Source organism: Haliotis rubra, unplaced genomic scaffold (genome assembly GCF_003918875.1).
Source record: "Haliotis rubra isolate DU_JTF1 unplaced genomic scaffold, ASM391887v1 Scf931, whole genome shotgun sequence".
NCBI lineage: Eukaryota > Metazoa > Mollusca > Gastropoda > Lepetellida > Haliotidae > Haliotis > Haliotis rubra.
The window spans coordinates 131016-150749 of NW_025767670.1; the positions used below are offsets into that span (position 1 = coordinate 131016).

The 19734-nt window shown below is 41.4% G+C and overlaps 1 pseudogene; it reads left to right on the forward strand.

The window, feature by feature from the left end:
- The first annotated feature begins 2368 nt into the window (after positions 1-2368).
- Positions 2369-19734, forward strand: part of LOC124264597 — a 28340-nt pseudogene continuing 10974 nt past the window's right edge.

Below are 19734 nucleotides of genomic sequence, written 5' to 3' on the forward strand. Positions count from 1 at the left end.
GATATATCTTCAAAAGACTGAGACAAGGAGACAAAAATTCAAGCGCCTGTTCATCCCATTATCCACAGAGACATCAGCAGAAGTCTCAAGAACTCTGCACGGACAATATCTGAATGAAAGCCGTCATTGAGAGCCTATCAGCAGGACTAGAACCTCCTAGAGCTCAGTCAGAGCACTGGCGCCAACATTAGCTCTGCACGGAAATTGCTCTATATCAGCAATTATAGAGGGCTGCTTTTGGAAGTCGGATACGGTGTTTGCCAACCAGTACCTCCGAGACATAGCCACCGAAGACGTCTCAGGCATTCACCAATGTTGGCGTCTCGTTGTTACACAGCTACTAACGGTTCCACAAAGGTGCTGAGTTGGAAAATCTCACCCTTTATCACGTTGACTTGTTGATAACTTTTACTCAGGAAAAGTATTAGTTTGAAAGTCCATGCGCACAGTCTAGGACAGACTAACATGAGTGATTAAAGACCCTGTACGGGTAAAGATCTTACCTGTACATGAAGGGGTCGCAACTCATTTATGATAAAGATCTTATCATAATCTATGGGTTGTTATAGATATCTAGTAATAAGAAGATACTAGTATATCTGAAGCCACATGAATCAACATTATTCAACTTGTCTGAGATTGAAGTAAGACAAGAAAGTGGTCCCCTCGAGTTATAACGGAAGATGGAAGAATAGGATCTCGGAAATGCCGTTACACAGTTCGCATGGGGGTGATACAGGACGTATCTAAGGACAGCTGATGAATCCAGGAAGTGGCTTGACCCACCACCAATCTGAAGGATTCTATAAGCAAAAGTTCATAAGTCAGGATAAGAAAAATATGTAATTTTTAAAGGAAAATTGATATTTTATACTTATCCTGACTCATGAGGTCGAGCTCTCCCAACCTCCCCGCTGGAAACACTTCGGATTTCACAGCAGATCCAAGTGCATGGGCAGAAAAATCAGGAAAGAATGACAAGCAAGGCTGGTCACATGACTGTTTATACGGGAAAAGGGAGGTAACTCGTGGGTGAGTGTATTTTTACGTCCGCTTCGGGAACTTCAAGGGATTCAAGTGTTCCACTACCATTCGCAAGGGAAAGGGACATAAGCAAAAGATCATGAGTCAGGATAAGTATAAAATATCAATTTTACTTGAAAAATTACATTATTCTGTATAGGCGGCGTTTTGACAAAGATTCTAATATCGTTGTCACTTACTTGAATAAGTATATACAGAATAAAGAAGTTGTATAGCCATAACAATGGCCCTCTTTCATCACTGTACGCAGAAAAGACCCCTGTAACCTCATGTGCGTCTCCCCACTTAGTAGAATGTCTCCAGTTCCTCTTGATAGATTGATCAACACCTCATGTTTGTTTCCCTGTTGGAGGTTCTATGGCAGGTTAAGTCCCCAGTATCTCTTGCTTGTGTTACTAGGACTCTCTGGTGGTTATTGTGTACGCTTCTCTGTGGTGCCGTTCTCCACATTGAACAAGACCATCTGACTCCAGCCATTTTCAATACACCAACTAACAGCCATCATCAGTGTAGTACTCATATAGTCTTGTTTGTGTGTTTCAGGAGGTGTGAAGCCCCACGGAGAACACAAGGACGAGCATGATATTGTACATCTAGTGTGAGTAGCCTGACCACAGTACTATGACTAGAACAACCTGGTTTCCATGGACCATGCTCTGTGATTAATAACATCTGAACTACATTTCTGTTACATGGAAACTAGCACAAGTGTAAACCATAGACAATTTCCAGTTAACCTAAGACAGAATCCACCCTCTGTTTCTTTTCACCTTCTCTCACATAAACACGAAGTCTTCTTGGTGTGTTTTGGAAAAGATTATGATATCACATGGTGATTCTTAAATGGATTATAATGTCCCTCAGTAAGTACTGAATAGGTTATGACACTGGGTGAGTCTTGGATAAATAAAAATGTCTGTTCACAAAATTCAACTGCATTTGTACAAGTTTGTGCCGTATGACAGCCATATTACTAATGGAGTGGAGAGGTGCAGCCATGGGTTTGGCCAGTGTTTTTTCTGAAAGTGAAGTGAAAGTTGATATGGCTATTACATTATCAAGAACAGTTTTAGCCGTGTGTGAAATTTTAACTTGAATAGACTTTTAAACTCTGGATTTGTTATCTGGATTACTTAATGTGTGGGTATAGTTCTGTAACACTGTCAACAACACACATGTCAGGCTAGTGACTGGTAACCACAGATGCGTGTGTGTTAAGCATGTATTGTGAGAGTGTGTTACTGTTTTGTCTCTGCATGTAACAATTGCCAAGCATGAGAGTTGTTGTGAGAGGAGTGTTTTGTCTCTACAGATACAAGTGTAACAAGTGCCAAGCATTTATTGTGGGGACCAGGGTGCACTATAAGCATGTGATGATTCGACCTGTGCCTTGGCTGCCACAAGAAGGCCAAGTTTCCCTCAGGGTGAGTCTCATCATTGTTAGTTAATTTTAAAGTCAGGGAATATTTCATGCCTAGTCATTCAGTATCAGTGATACACTTGCTGTTTTATCTTGAAATGTCTACATGATCTATATTAGTATCTTAAATCACACACTAGGGATTAACTCAAGCATTCACAGATTAACGTTTGTTTTAATCTACTTCGGTTTTGTAAGGATAGTATGGCATATCTGATTATTCCTATCAACACTTGAGTACAGTAGTACATACCACCTGGTTATTTACTTGATCTGTCAATTATTTCAGTTGTTGGGATCAGTAAATCAATATTTGTTGATGTTTATTGAAGTGAATTACAACAAACTTACATATTACATCATGTGTTTCGTTTCAGACATCTGGAAACCCATGATATTACAATGATACCTCTCGTCAAGTGTAAGTCAAGTAACATCTTCCTCCTTATCGAGACCTACCCCAATCAGTCGTAGCATCTGGTGTATGTCCTTGCTCCAGATGTAACAGTATTGCAGTATCTCATTCTGAGCTTACATTCCCAGCACAGCACTGTTCTTTCTCTGTTATTAGATGTATCTGCATTCTGTGATCATAAATACTCTGTATCAATTCCTAACGGAGTGGTTAAAGTGTTTGCTCGCCATGCTTAAGACCGGGTTCAATTCCCGACATAGGTACAGTGTGTGAAGCTCACTCACTCACTCACTCACTCACTCACTCACTCACTCACTGTATTAATTCCTCGAGACTGTTTCCTTCTACATATCTTCTACTGCTAGCTCAGCACAGAACTTCTCTTGCTCCTTAACTTGGAATCAACGACCAATGAAAATGATTCTTCTGAAAGAGTTTGACAGTAATCTGTATTCAAAATTGTGCTCTTGTATAAGCAATCCCTCATATGCCACTCAAAAAACACCACCCAATTATTATCTTGGCATGACAGCATATCCTATAGTCATTTGAAAAGATGAATGTTCTTCCACTTCTTTTGAGTGAAAAAAATACTAGAATATGTACTTTACTGAGAAAGTGTAATCCAAAATGTAACCTCTGTTGCATTTGACTTTACAGTATAGAACCTACAAACTAGAAAGAAGTATCTATGTATTAATATAACCCGCTGTAGGAGAGCTTCATACACTGAATGTATGTCCTTCTTGTGTTGTTCCTGATGATGTGTTGTATTTCCCTGTCCAGTGAAAACCTCCCAAGCTACGGACTCCCTCATACAGGCATACATCCACCAGCATGTGTGGCTGCTGTTCTCCGCGCTGACGATGGGGCTGGGGGACGTCATCTACAACAGCAACAGTCAAGTCGTGGACCCTGACTATGTGAAGCTGGCTGCCCAGCAACAAAACCAGTGCATCACTCTCATCACTTCCTGTCTGGAGAAGGTGCCAGATGATGCTGATGGTATGACATTCAGGCCTGTTCCTATAATAGTGTATTAATCTTGAATGCGAGACAATGTGTAACCGCTAACCATATCAGGTTATATTGTACAGTGAACTACATACAACAAACACAGATATAACAAACTGACAGATATAACAAACTGACAGATATAACAAACTGACAGATGACAGATATAACAAACTGACATACAACTGACAGATATAACAAACTGACAGACATAACAAACTGACAGATATAACAAACTGACAGATATAACAAACTGACAGACATAACAAACTGACAGACATAACAAACTGACAGACATAACAAACTGACAGATATAACAAACTGACAGACAAACTGACTGATAAGATATAACAAACTGACAGATATAACAAACTGACAGATATAACAAACTGACAGATATAACAAACTATAACAAACTGACAGATATAACAAACTGACAGATATAACAAACTGACAGATATAACAAACTGACAGATATAACAAACTGACAGATATAACAAACTGACAGATATAACAAACTGACAGATATAACAAACTGACAGATATAACAAACTGACAGATATAACAAACTGACAGATATAACAAACTGACATATGATGAACTGACAGATATTACAAACTGGTGTTTTGGTCCCTGCCACTTGCCGTTTATTTATTAAAGTGTGAACTACAATCATTACTAAATTTATTAAATGAACTACAATGATTACTACAATTAGTGGTCCCTTGAGTTTTACTGAGTCATACAGAACACAAATGTGTTAGATCCGACCAATACTGGTCACCAAAATCAACAAAAGTGTTCAGCAATGATTTCAAAGAAACTTTGTCATGATTTCTGCCATTTTGTGAACTGTTCCTAGGCCCAAAATATGTATATACCATGGGAACTGATTGTGAAATACAAACATGTCTGTCATTATCTTTTTAATGTCAGGATCAAAGACTCTTTTTACCATCTGAAGGTAATTGTGCCTATCAGTGTTGTACATAATGTATTACATGCTGTGTTTTGTCTATTATTGCTGTTTTGTGTTTCACAGTGTTTTGTTTTGTCTTTAACAGATGGCAGTAAGAGGCTGCTTCAGGAAGAACCCAGGTGTCTGGAGAGTCGCCAGGAGGAAGCTTTTGCCATCCACTCCCAGGAAAGGATAATGGGATTATTGGGAGCCATGATTCCATCAGAAAACAAAGTAGGTATACTGGAGGCCTTGATTTGTGCCTTGAATGATTCAGTTTGTCAACACCGCACCTGAGGTTTCACCTCCGTGACAAGTGTCCAGCACCAGCCTCACTGTCCATTCATATTCAGATGTCAAGATGGAAGTAAAATATAGTTCAAAGTGTTGTAAAACCCATCTCACTGACACTGGTATTACTGTTCTTGTTGTACAGTTGGTTTCATGGCTGGCCTAGATGTCTAAGGTGATGCAATTCTCCCAATTATGTTTTGTGATTCGTCAGCACCGTTTCACCAAAGTCCAGCATCACTTTTGGTTTCCTTCCACATCAAGCTGACACAAAGTTGTACAACTGAAATACTGTTCAAATCATTATTTACACCCAGCTCACTTACTCATTCTTGCCATGAGATTATTCTCAGTGGTTGCTTTGACAGCAAGGTTTCTAGATGACCTTCATGTGAACTTTTCCTCTGTTACAGGAATCCTTGACAGGGGAGACGTATAACTTCACCACAGGCAGCTTCCTGGACATGCTCTTCAAGATCGCAAAGTAGGTGTTCTCTGTCCTCATTCACTCCTTGGTCATGTATTGGGACAGTCTCTGTGATGTATAGAATAGAATGTCTGTCTGGAGAGCAGTGACTGGATGGTTTGATCCCCAGCTGGTCATACCAGAAGACGTTAAAGATAGTACTTGTTGTTTCTCGGCCCCATCAAGGGTAGAAACCAAGGACTTGGTGTCAGTTTACTGCAGGAGAATCATGGGTTATCCATGTTTAACTGCATCATGGTTAATGGGCTTGAACTACAATATTCCATTTGCCCAGACTAGTACCAGTAGCCACAATGTCCACACACATACTCTATACAGTGGAGTAGTTTTAACTGTGACATTAATGCCCATTTCACCTCCCTGTGTTGTGTGATGGAAGTGGTTCTGTTCCGCCTGATACTATTACATGTTTTCATATGATACAGAGATTCTGTGTTTTTAATGATATATTTGTAGGTTTGTAAAATAAATGAGCTGATTTAGCTATTCTGTCAGGAAATTCAGTTTCAGGTCAAGTTGATTACCTCCACATAATTGCACAAAAAGAAAGGTGTTTGATTGAAGGGCACCCTACACACTTGTTAGTCACCATCACCATGGCATTGTATCTCAGTAAAATATTACCAGATATCTACATAAACAGAATCACTGCATAAAACACTTGTACATATCCATGTACTCAGGGTAAGTAGCTTTCTGCTGCCAAGGAAGTCAACTGAATGACTGAACCACATCTTGTCAGTGGTGAGTCAATAACAATGTCAGCCAGGTTGTTGGTTCCATGTATCCATGTCTTATATACTACTGGGTATATACATAAACCTTATGTGTTCTGTTCAGGGGTGAGAGTGGCCATGAACTCAACACACAACATCTGGCCATGGGACTACTTGGGAGGCTGCTGGCCAAAAGTTCTACCAAGGTAAACCATGCTACAATTATCGTCCTGAAAAGTGTTGTGTGAAATATGAAAACTGTCCATCTCCTCCTTATACCTGTATGTAATTGAAGCAGGTCGCCTGCATGTCTGGAGCTGTCTGTATGTCATAAACAAACATCCCAGAACACTGGAATATTAAATGCTATATTTGTCAATGAAGCATTTGTTGACTTTTCCTGGAGTACCATCAAATGAAAGAATACTATGCGAGCCCAGCAAACAGTAGTGTCACTGTCTGATGTGTTCCTTATTGTCCTACAGATGTGTTCCTTAATCATCTGTATAATTTGAAGAAATTTTTGGCCACTCTTATTCAAGGTTGCTGATGAGTCGGTGAAGAAGGTGCTGACAGCTGGAGTGAAGGAGAGTTCCACAGAAGGGGAGACAACTGTCAATCACCTGTTTAGATTTGGAGCCTATTGCCTTGAGAGGTATGTCAAAGGGCAATTTTGATTTTGATAATCTTTGGTTGATGGCTTGACCAGTTCCTGTCAGACAGGATGTAACCATGGTGATATCAACTCTGATGTTCTGTTCCTGTAGGAGCGGACTGGAGTGGGCCTGCTCCATGGCTCGGATCCTGGGAACACTGTCCAACTCGGACCAATGGAAGCCTGTTGTCCACCATCACATATCATCCTGTGTCCAGAGTCTCCGACAGAAGCCAGAACTGTCCTCCATTTTTGCCATGTTCGTGATGGCTGGCTTTCCTGAGGTGTGTCTCTCAATGTGGTGTCTTTCATGTGTTCTAAATGTTGATGTCTAACTTGCTTAGCACATGCCTGTGTTTATAACATGCTGCAGGACTCAGCATTGTTTCTTCATGTAGATAATGCCTGTGTGATTATGTGGATTGTTTGGCAGGTGTTGACAATGGGAACACTGGTCCAGTACACGCACACCACACTGGAAGCCAAGAATGGAGTCGTCATCAAACACTTCCCTGACAAGTATCGCACTCTGGTGGTCGACCTCAAGACAAGGAAGCGACATATAGTATGGATTTATTTTTGTTACAGTGTCAAATGTTCTTGCTAAAGAGATGTCACTTCTGTCAAATACTTACTCACACAACCGGAAGAATAAATATAGAACACATCAGTGTCAGTCAGTGAAAATGTGTTGATTGAATAGATACATAGCTGCTAACACTCATCTGACAGCTCGTCCACAGATCTAAAAAACCTATGTATGTTCTGTGCAGGTCAAGGATCAGTATGTGATGTGTGTGAGTGAGACGGTGGAGGTCTGGGACACAGAACACATGTCCGAGTTCACCGGAATCATCATGGACACTGTCACCAAACTCAGGGCAGGTACGGACTCTCCTTTTCTTTCTGCAGCAAGTATGCAGTGATTGTGTTGTATGGAGAAATAAAATGTCCCTAGGAGGATGTTTAGCTGATGTGGGTTGTACTTGTAAAACAGAAGTATATGACTAGTTTTTGCTGCTCATTTATTTATCAATGATAATGATATGTTTTATTGAACAGACTTTCAAAACTAAGTGGATAGTTAAAAGATTTTAATTCATCACATGAATTGTGTTTAATGGAAATTGGTATCTTGTTAATGAACTTTGTTTGGTTCCAAATATCTACAACTGTATTGAAGATGAGACATAACGAAGGTGTACTCTAGCCAAGTTTGACTATAGTATATTTACTAGAATGTACATTTTCCCACAAGTCATGGGAAAAAGCATGATCTATATAGTCATATCAAAAATACAAATTCCACAGAAAACCAATGCATCATGCATACCAGATGGTTGTTCATGTGTTTCCACACTGTCTGTGTTGTGAAGGTGACGAGAACAGTGTGGAGAACATGTGGGTGTTGTCCCTGGCTCTCAAGGTCCTCCACAACAGTCTGAAGGCAGGGGAGAAGTGCCTGTCGGACACCTTCTTCAAGCCCGAGTTCATTCAGTCCCTGGTCTTCATAGCCAGCAAGGGCACTGGCTTCAGCCAGCAGTGGCTGCTCAAGGATCTGGAGGTAATCCAGGCTCACAGGCTTTTGGCCTTTAACCCATGTCCAGATATATTTAGGAATATGAAGCTAAAAGTTGTTAAATCTATTTCAGTTATCCCTCTGTGACATTTAGACCTTGCTTGGTCATCACCTGCCTGCTAGCCTCCCTCAAAAAGGATGATTGTATGTCATTTTGGAAGTGTTTGCTCATAGCAATCAGTGTACTTTTGGGGTCCTGACTTGACTGTTTACAGACCTAGATATAGCTGAGATATTGGTGAGAGTGGCATAAAACAAGTACATGACAAACACGGATATCCATATTGCCCTGATGTGACCTGACATAAGCTCTGTTGCTGCCTCCAGGTCCTGTCTCTCATGCTGTACACCCATGATGGATCAGCAAATCCTGTAAAGAAAACCAAACTACCCGGTATCAAGGATGAACTCAACAGGAAGAAGGACTCAGTGAAGGATGACAACTCTAGTAAATGTAGTGACGATGAAAACCGCAATGATGACGATGACCTTGACGAGGAGCTGAACTTGTCTTCCTCCTCCTCGTCCTCCTCTTCTTCCTCTGACTCCGATACATCCTGGGAGGGAAACGACAAGGAGATATTTCGGCGTCATGGATGAAAAGACCAAATCTTTGTTTGAGGTCAGTGTCTTTGTATATCACAGAAATGTTCTGTATGTTGATTGTATTAATGACTGTATCATTGGTATTAGATTGATATTTGTAGGTTAGCTTCCTGTAGGTCTCCTGCTTATTGTTATTGGTATATTGTTATTGTTCGTGTTTATATTATTTATTATTCCGCCGTATTTTGTTCCACTTGTACAAAGAGCACCAGTGGACAGAATCGCTTGAAAAAAGTCACCCAGATGCCCACCAAGGTGTAGATATTCCCCATAAAAATCTCAAGGCTCTAGGCCCAAGAGCAAACAGCAGATAATTCAAAATTAATTCAAAAATTTCAATTTCCAAAGCAATATCTCCGAAACTACATGTCCAGTAACTATCAAATTTCTTGGGCAGCTCTGGAATCTGATTACCTTCAATTTCAACTCAGGAACCATGGGCTAAGAGGCACCGTTTGGCCGCCATATTGGATTGAAGGAAATTTAACCAAACCTGAAGAGGTTTTCAATTCTTCGAAGAGGCAGCCTCTCCCGCAATTCTGTTCACTGATTTATTCAGCAGAAGGAATGATGATTGGGCCTAGGTGCTTACCCAGTTTCAACTGCGGGAGGAACCAGTTGGGGCATTATAATAAATAAAGAGTTTATTTATTGTACAATCTTTTTATTCAAAAAACATTGATACAACTGTCACAGGACATTTTCAGCTTGGAAAATGCATAATATGAACCCCCAAGGACGATCTCTATGAATAAGAATTGACGTTTTTGATGGGTTGGCATTTCCGCAATCCATAAATCTGTATGTGTGATGTCTAGAACTTTGCACATTTGCACATATGGGGTATATACCTCAAATATGAATATCCTCAAGCTATGTTGCGATATCTTGACTAGTTACGGATATCTAGAGTTTTTCTTTTTTTGTTTAATTTCTACTAAAATGTATCTTAGAAAACTCGCAGCGGCATTACTAATTCAGCTACGCAGCTAGAATCTGGCAGCATGCAGTAACTTGATGTGCTGAACATTTTTTGTTCTTTGGTGCATGTCAAAATGTGAATTGCTTGGCGGCCATATTGGATTTCAGCAGATTCTGATGACACTACTTTAAAAACAGGTAGCCGCTCAGGTTTGCAAACAAAGATGTGAAAATTAGTACTATGTATCAACGTAAAATGGTTTAACATTTCGTATTCTTAGATATTTATCAAAAGATGCGTCGTTTGGTGGCCATATTGGATTGAAGGAAATTTTACGTTTTTGACGGGTAGGCGTTTGTCTGCATCGGATAGCTGAGATCATGGCGATTCCAGAACACTAGTCGTTTTGATTGTAGACACAAGGACAACAGAGCTACAGACTGTTAAAGAGGGAACTCTTTCTTCTCCTGAACTATTTGAAAGGTACATGACCCTGCGACCCCGGGACTGCCTCCGTGGTGTAGTGGTTAGAGCGTCCGCCCGGAGAACGGAAGGTCACGGGTTCGATCCCCGACCGCGTCATACCAAAAGACGTTAAAATATGGTACTTGTTGGTCCCTGCCTGGCGCTCGGCATTAATGGGTACAACAAGGACTAGTCGGCTCAGAGTCAGTATAATGTGTCTGAGTGGAGTATTCATGTGGGCTAGCACTATAAAACCAGCTTAAGTCTGGGCTAGTACAAGCAGCCACACATACACATACACACGTACGCACGTCGTCATATGAGCGAAATATTCTCAAGCACGACGTTAAATCCAATTTCACCTCACCTCACCTGCGACCCCGGCTGCATTTCAACGATCCGTTCGCGTGTCAAAAACGTCTTTTGGTTGTGTTTTTGACGATATCTAGCTCTCAGATACACTTTAAACACCTGTAATTCTGAAACCAGTCTTCTGATTTGTACCGAAATTGGCCTGTATGTGTAGGCTATGAGCCCCAATTATACATACCAATTGCAGTAATACAGCCTCAAAGACAACTGGGGAATAACCCAAATTCTATTTTTGTTAAAAAAAGTTGCTATCTTCATTGGTTCTATACAGAACACAATGAAAGTTTGCAATATGTATCTCAAACGTTTCCTGATTATATTTTGTTCATGGTGCATGTTAAAAGCATCGACGTTTGGTGGCTAGATACATATCTTTTGCTAGCGGCAATTGAGCTAGGTGAAGGAAGCACCATGAGAATCTACCAACAACCCCCACTTGCTGGCTTTCCAATGCCCAAAGAGCAATGCACTTTTTCTAACAGCTGGGTCTTCTGCTGTTTGTATATGGATTTTCTAAACTTTGTATGTACCTGTATCCAGGTGTAAGGTGTACCTCCAGTCTATGTACTTGCTCTCGATTCACAAGTTCAGTTGCGACAGCCTGAGAGTAACAGTGTAATAGATACTGATACAGATGACAGAAGTACCTTACATGCTGTGACTTCACAAGTTCAGTTGTGACATCATGAGAGAAAGAGTGTTATGGATATAAATACCCGCTATAGAAATACAGAGCATGTGCGCTTTGTGTCAACATTTCAGTTTTGCTGCTGTTGATATTCAAATAGAAATTGTGTCTACTGGCAGTGCATTAATATGTGCATCACGACTCGTCAGGTACCTCTATTGGTTGGAATGCATCATCATGATAAAGAGCATAACAGTGTCATTCTTTCAATCAAATGGCACAAGAGTTGTGTTTACCGACAGTTAAATGTGAATCACGACAAATCAGCTACATGTACCGGTGTGTAATGCAGATTAAGAGTATAACAATATCATTTTTGTCACAGACCTCAGTGACAAATGTTTTCTTCAATCACAAGACAATTGTCTCAACAGTCTGCATAGGCATTACGACGGTAGGCTTCCTCGGCACCAACGTTACATCATGTCATGACTGTCACAAATCACAGCATCTCCCGGCAACAGCTGGTGATGTCAAATGGGCAAATAGAATTACCTCCATTAACAATATCTACTGACAACAAAAAGATATGTTCAACATTTTTGTACACCTGCTGTCACCACAGATTTTCAATGATCCATTACATATAATTTTCACAGCAAATTTCTTTTCACACCAAATAGAATCTGTTTCTGAGGATATTCCAGATTGAATATTCTTTTGTGCTGATGTTCAATACTTAATATAAGGAACCATCCACAAAATATCTTAAATGTTCACATTAACTGCATTTCAATGAACAAGGATCTGGCGGAAAATATAACAATGATATTGATCACTGGAAAAGTATGTTTAGTAGTTAATTTAAAACGTACGTTTAAATTCACATAATTGAATCACAGTGAGCCTTAAACTTTATTCAGTTAAGGCCACCAAATTTTCTTCTATTTTTTCTGACTGAACAAAGGTTTCATATGCTTTGCAATTCATGTTTCCCAAGTCATATTTTTAAATCTAAGAAAATAAGTTTTGTAGTGAATTGATTTAAACTTACAGAACTTCCAGTACTACCAGTTGAAGAGCATTCGACTAGCAGTGTTATGACCCATATTAACTGAAGCCATTACTACTTTCAACAACTGAGAGATACAAATGGCTAGATTGTATTAAAGACAAGGACCCCTCATCGCTGCTCGTAGCTATATTTTATAAATTTTGTGTGTGCGTGCGTGCGTGCGTGCGCGTGCGTGCACATGTACGTGTGTGTGTGTACACAGAATCCCAGGACAGTTTTCATAACATAATGAGCTCATGAGCAGGAGAGAACCTCTGTGGGATAAATGGGCGGCATGGACCGCACAGCCAGACACTGTCATAGTGCCATGGATCTGGTGTGGATTACTGCATCATCCCTTTCAACCTATGAAGAAAACATTCTTGTCACATCTTTCATGGAAGATGACATTAGCTACAACTTCAGAACTGATTTCCTTGCCAAGAATCAAAAGTCATCCATGGGCCCTCTTGGACAAAGAATCCGTGAAGGTCCGGGTTAGAGTATTGATCTTCTGTAACCCACGCTTGTCGTAAGAGGCAACTAACTGGATCGGGTGGTCAGGCTTGCTGACTTGGTTGACACCTGTCATCGCCTCCCAATTGCGCAGATGGATGCTCATGCTGTTGATCACTGGATTGTCTGGTCCAGACTCGATTATTTACAGACCGCCGCCATGTAGCTGGAATATTACTGAGTGCGTCGTTAAACTAAACTCACTCACTCACTCTTGGACAAAGAGCATACACTATTCCACCCTGCTGCTGCTCTGGATCGCGACCTACTGGACAGGGTTTTGGAAGCGGGTTATATCCGGTCAGGGATACGACTTTGTCTTCACATTTGAAAAGATGGGATACAGACTGGAAGTGATATCATAGTGACATCATTATGACACCATCAGAAGTACCATTAACCAGAAATGATGTCATAGTCCACCATGATAATAAATACAGCTGCAAGAAAGGTTCTCCAGTGTTGCCACAACAACCATTTGTCTTATCAGTCAACATTTACATTTGGGAGTTTAATGGACTTCCCAACCTAGTTTAGGGGTACTCTGGGTCCAAAAAGCCTATCTGGAATTCTGCAATCAAGTGTTAGATGGACATATTTGTAAGAATTTGGAAACATCATAAACAATGATCATAATTCTTAGAATTCTACTTCCAACATTTGAGGTAAAGGCCTGCCTGTCCGTTCCTAGAGAAATCTCTGAGTACCATCCTTAGCATACCCCACCCACACCCACCCCACCCCATGCTTCTGTTAGGGGAGATAACTCCTGCAAATAGTACTTTAATGACCACAAGGATGAAAGGCAACACAAAACCATGGACTTCAACTTTTTGATTTGAATTGAACCTATAGATTCAGAAACAAATTTCAGGAAAAAGAGACAAAGTTTTGGAGGTTATGTTCTAATAATTATTATCATTGTTAACAATTTTCCAAATTTGAGTTTGGTTAATACCAAACTTTCTGTGTATGAAGTGATGTTTTAACAAGACAACAGGTTCTCTTTACAAGTTTCTCAGGAATCCCAGCTGTCCCTCTATGTAATGGTCTGGCATTAATGGACATGAGAAATTCAGTACCTTCTCACCCAGCATCAGTACATGTGTTTTCATTGTTTTTGTTGTATACTGTCCATTATATTAACACATTAATATCCTGTATTTGTGTATACGGTGTGACTCATTTCAGGCTCTGCACCATGAGCTGAAAGTGCCTTTGTCCGTGCTGCGGGTGATGTTTGAGATGAATGATGGCAACCTGGAGGCGGTAATGAAAGCTATTGTAGAGAAGTATGTGCCATACCATTATTACCTCTTTATACTCATGTCATTATTCCCCTTGTGTGCGATACGAGGGGTATATTCATCAGCTTGTTTGGCTGTTGCACACTGTCTCCTGTAATGGTATCTTTGTATTTTATGTTATTGTACATTTTTTCATGTTACTTTCATTTTACTGAAATTTTAATTCATCACTTCCGCCCTAATACGTCTTCTATACGTCTTCTATTGCTTTATTTTGTACAAGGTACTTTATCTCACAGAACTGTTCCAACATTTCTGCATCTTCATACTAATAACTATTAAACATGAGTTTTAAAAAACAAGTTAATAAATATCTGTCTTAATACTTTGTATGTAATACAAGTTACTACATAAAGTTTATAACATAGTGAAGCTAATGTTTTGTGTATTAAAGTAGTATGCTTTTGAAGTTTTTAATAGGCCAATAGAAGATAGAAGAACAGGAATACATACACTGTTTAATGGATTTCAGCTTGTGTTATTTGATGACATTTCTGAGCTACTTCTTACACCTTCATCAGAGTAATGCTGAGGTAGTAAACAGCAATGTGTATATGTTATGACCTGCTTACACAAGGTAGGATTAATGTCCAAAGATAACAATGTTATGAAATGGGCAATGTTCCTGAATTAATTTCATTGTATAAGAACCCTGTCTCATGTATAAATACCATGAAATCTGTGCATATGTATCAACTCTATAAGTTCATAAGTATCAGTACTAAAAGTATTTTAACCTAATGAAGGGGCAAGAAGTAGCTCAGAAACATTGTTAAAGGGGAACAGTATCATGTATCTATGTGATTCTGTATGAACATTTCACCTGTGTCACTGAAGTTGCCAATAATGACTATGAGAATTCTGTCATTAAGATATTTTGATAAGTTTCTAATAGAGAAGTAAGTACTTACCATCAATCATAGATGACAACAGTTCCCTGCCCAATACCTGATATAAGCATCACAATACCTGATAGTCATCCCTCGCCATAACACGGGTCTTGGGGTCCATAGATGACAACACACACACACACACGCATTATACATTATACATAACACGGAATAAAGGCATTTCCATGGACATAACTGCTATTTCATGTATTGTGCCGGGCCACAACTATTTCGTATCGTCGCTGGTGAAAAAACAAACTTTGTAAATGAAAATCGATATATGTATATGAAATGTGCAATTAACATCGCTAGACATGCTAACTGAATTGTCGTTCCTTTTATGTTACCTGTTATTCAACTAAGGTGGAAATAGCAATCAGCTGTATACACATGCTCCAATCTACCGGTGAATCAGTTAAAAACGATTTGAAAACATAACATTAAAGAATATCTATTCCATTATCAGAAGAATTAATACTTTCAGCAGTTATTTGAACAGGGATAATATATATTGCTGTCGTATAAGTATAATGTATGTTTTCTGTGTACATATTGAATAATATAATGAACATAGGGTCATCTCTTTGGGTGACTCGGCTGGATACAGTTTATGTATGAGACAGTCTGACAGTCACTGTTGACTTCCCGCGGTACCTGCCACTTTGATTGTAAAAACAATTAATTGTCATATATGAGTTCGATGAGTCAATAATGCGGGTCTAGGGGTCCATGGATGACTGGCAGTGATCAGTTTGTGATTGCTGAGAATACTGTGGAATTGGTGCTATCACGGTAGGTGCAAAAAGCGGACCCCTGTGAAAATGCCATTTCACACATTTTCTCCAATGTTACTGTTAACAGTTTTAATGAATGAAAATGGGATTAAATTTAATACAATACAATAAAATGTAATCCAGGAAGATCGTTTTATGTGTTTTCTTACATCATACATTTTCGGATGGCAGTGTTTACCCACTCTATAATGCAGCGTGTTCCATCACAGCAAACATCGTATGTACTCGGCTGATGGCATGTCTTTATGATAAAGTTGTCTTTTATAAGTTCTTATGATGTTCGTGTGATTATTCAAGAAAGCCCCTATGTTTTTAAGCATCTGTTTATTGCAATCAGCACTGAGTTTCTCTACATTAAAACATGATTAACCTGAGATACAACACAGCGGATTTGTTGATGTGCTATTTCTGATGACATGAAGATGTGTGATCGCTGGGGAAGTTTTTTTATGGCAGCCACAGATTACCCCACAGTTTAACCGAAACCGCGGTATCTCAAAGAGTGTTATTGCGAGGGATGACTGTATAAGCATCACAATACCTGCTATAAGCATCACAGTGTTGCCACACCCAGCATTTCATCAACACTGTGCACAGTGCCTGCCCAATATAGCAATCACACAGATGTCCCCACCCCACCTTTACATGTCGAGGTGCCAACAGCATTTCTGTACTGCTGTTTCCATCCACTGTGTTAGATTTGCTTAACCCTTCCCAGTATCTCCCATTCCTCTTCCATTCCATGGACTGATCCAACTTTTTGTTAATTTCTATGGATTGCTTTCCGATTGACCAAAGCATTCAGTATACATATTTCTGCATTTATATTCATTACGAAACTGTGGCGCTTTGCCATTAAATATCATGTGGTTGATTAAATGGTTACCACCACAACAGAAAAGAATATCATGGTTTGACATTTCATACAGTTTACCAAGCACTTGAGTAACAAAGTTGTTAAAGTCTGTTCAGAACATTTTGATGATTGGACAATCAAGATATAATTGGTAAATATCCTCACTTACTGAACCACATAATGTTCCCTGTCCCAGTTGGCCCAAACGTTCCCTGTCCCAATTGGCATAATCATCTCATGTCCCAATTGGCATAATCATCTCTCAGTTGGTCACTCCCTGTCCCAATTGGCCCAGTTGGCCCAATCACTCCATGTCCCAGTTGGCCCAATCACTCCATGTCCCAGTTGGCCCAATCACTCCATGTCCCAGTTGGCCCAATCACTCCCTGTCCCAGTCAGACCAATCACTCCCTGTCCCAGTCAGACCAATCACTCCCTGTCCCAGATGGCCCAATCACTCCCTGTCCCAGTTGGCCCAATCATTCCCTGTCCCAGATGGCCCAATCATTCCCTGTTCCAGTTGGCCCAATCACTCCCTGTCCCAGTTGGCCAAATCATTCCCTGGAACAGTTGACCCGATAACTCCCTGTCCCAGTTGACCCAATCACTCCCTGTTCCAGATGGCCAAGTCATTCCCTATTCCAGTCAGATCAATCACTCCTTGTCCCAGATGGCCCAATCACTCCCTGTCCCAGTTGGCCCAATCACTCCTTGTCCCAGTTGGTCCAATCACTCCCGGTCCCAGTTGGCCCAATCACTCCCTGTCCCAGTTGGTCCAACCACTCCCGGTCCCAGTTGGCCCAATCACTCCCTGTCCCAGTAGGCCCAATAACTCCCTGTCCCAGTTGGTCCAATCACTCCCTGTCCCAGTTGGCCCAATCACTCCCTGTTCGAGTTGGCCCAATAACTCCCTGTCCCAGTTGGTCCAATCACTCCCGGTCCCAGTTGGCCCAATCACTCCCTGTTCGAGTTGGCCCAATCATTCCCTGTCCCAGTTGGCCCAATCATTCCCTGTCCCTGTTGGCCCAATCACTCCCTGTCCCAGTTGGCCCAATCATTCCCTGTTCCAGTCAGACCAATCACTCCCGGTCCCAGTTGGTCCAATCACTCTCGGTCCCAGTTGGCCCAACCACTCCCTGTCCCAGTTGGCCCAATCACTCCCGGTCCCAGTTGGCCCAATCACTCCCTGTTCCAGTTGGCCAAATCACTCCCTGTCCCTGTTGGCCCAATCACTCCCTGTCCCAGTTGGCCCAATCATTCCCTGTCCCAGTTGGCCTCCTGTTCCAGTTGGCCCAATCACTCCCTGTTCCAGTTGGGCCAATCATTCCCTGTCCCAGTTGGCCCAATCATTCCCTGTCCCTGTTGGCCCAATCACTCCCTGTCCCAGTTGGCCCAATCATTCCCTGTTCCAGTCAGACCAATCACTCCTGGTCCCAGTTGGTCCAATCACTCTCGGTCCCAGTTGGCCCAACCACTCCCGGTCCCAGTTGGCCCAATCACTCCCGGTCCCAGTTGGCCCAATCACTCCCTGTTCCAGTTGGCCCAATCACTCCCTGTCCCTGTTGGCCCAATCACTCCCTGTCCCAGTTGGCCCAATCATTCCCTGTCCCAGTTGGCCTCCTGTTCCAGTTGGCCCAATCACTCCCTGTTCCAGTTGGGCCAATCACTCCCTGTCCCAGTTGGTCCAATCACTCCTGGTCCCAGTTGGCCCAATCACTCCCTGTCCCAGTTGGCCAAATCACTCCCTGTCCCTGTTGGCCCAATCACTCCCTGTCCCAGATGGCCCAATCATTCCCTGTCCCAGTTGGCCCAATCATTCCCTGTCCCAGTTGGTCCAACCATTCCCTGTCCCAGTTGGCCCAATCACTCCTGGTCCCAGTTGGCCCAATCATTCCCTGTCCGAGTTGGCCCAATCATTCCCTGTCCCAGTGGGCCCAATCACTCCCTGTCCCTGTTGGCCCAATCACTCCCTGTCCCAGTCAGACCAATCACTCCCTGTCCCAGCTGGCCCAATCATTCCCTGTCCCAGTTGGTCCAATCACTCCCGGTCCCAGTTGGCCCAATCATTCCCTGTTCCAGTTGGCCCAATCATTCCCTGTCCCAGTTGGCCCAATCATTCCCTGTCCCCGTTGGCCCAATCATTCCCTGTCCCCGTTGGCCCAATCATTCCCTGTCCGAGTTGGTCCAATCACTCCCTGTTCCAGTTGGCCCAATCACTCCCTGTCCCAGTTGGTTCCTGCCCTGCTTCTGTATCATCTCATGCTGTCCGTCTGCTTGGTCTCCTGTAGACTGATGTCGCAATTACAACTGTTTCAGTTTTGAGGGGTCGGAAGAGGTAAAGGCTTTCATGGAAAAATGGTAAGCCTTAGTGTGGGGGTGCTTTCTGTAACTTGTGGCATGTTGGTGTTTAAATTAATGAAACTGAACACTTTGTATTGTCTTATCAGTTTACAATGTACTTTCATCAACCATTCACCATGTTTCGGCAAAGAGGCACAAATACGAATCATCTTCATTGTTTGTTTGTTTTAGATAATCCATTCAATGTGGTACTTGTGTAATGAATATTGATCTTGGTTATATTTTAGGGGCCTTTCCCAAACAGCCTCCTTTATGCTATAAGCACTGCTGAGACCTGTGTACTTTATACAAACTACTGCAACATCAATGCCTTGCTTGCTTGCATGCAAAGTACATCTGTACTTCTTTTCTTTTTAACAAGACAGAGTAAGTTGTTAAACTGAT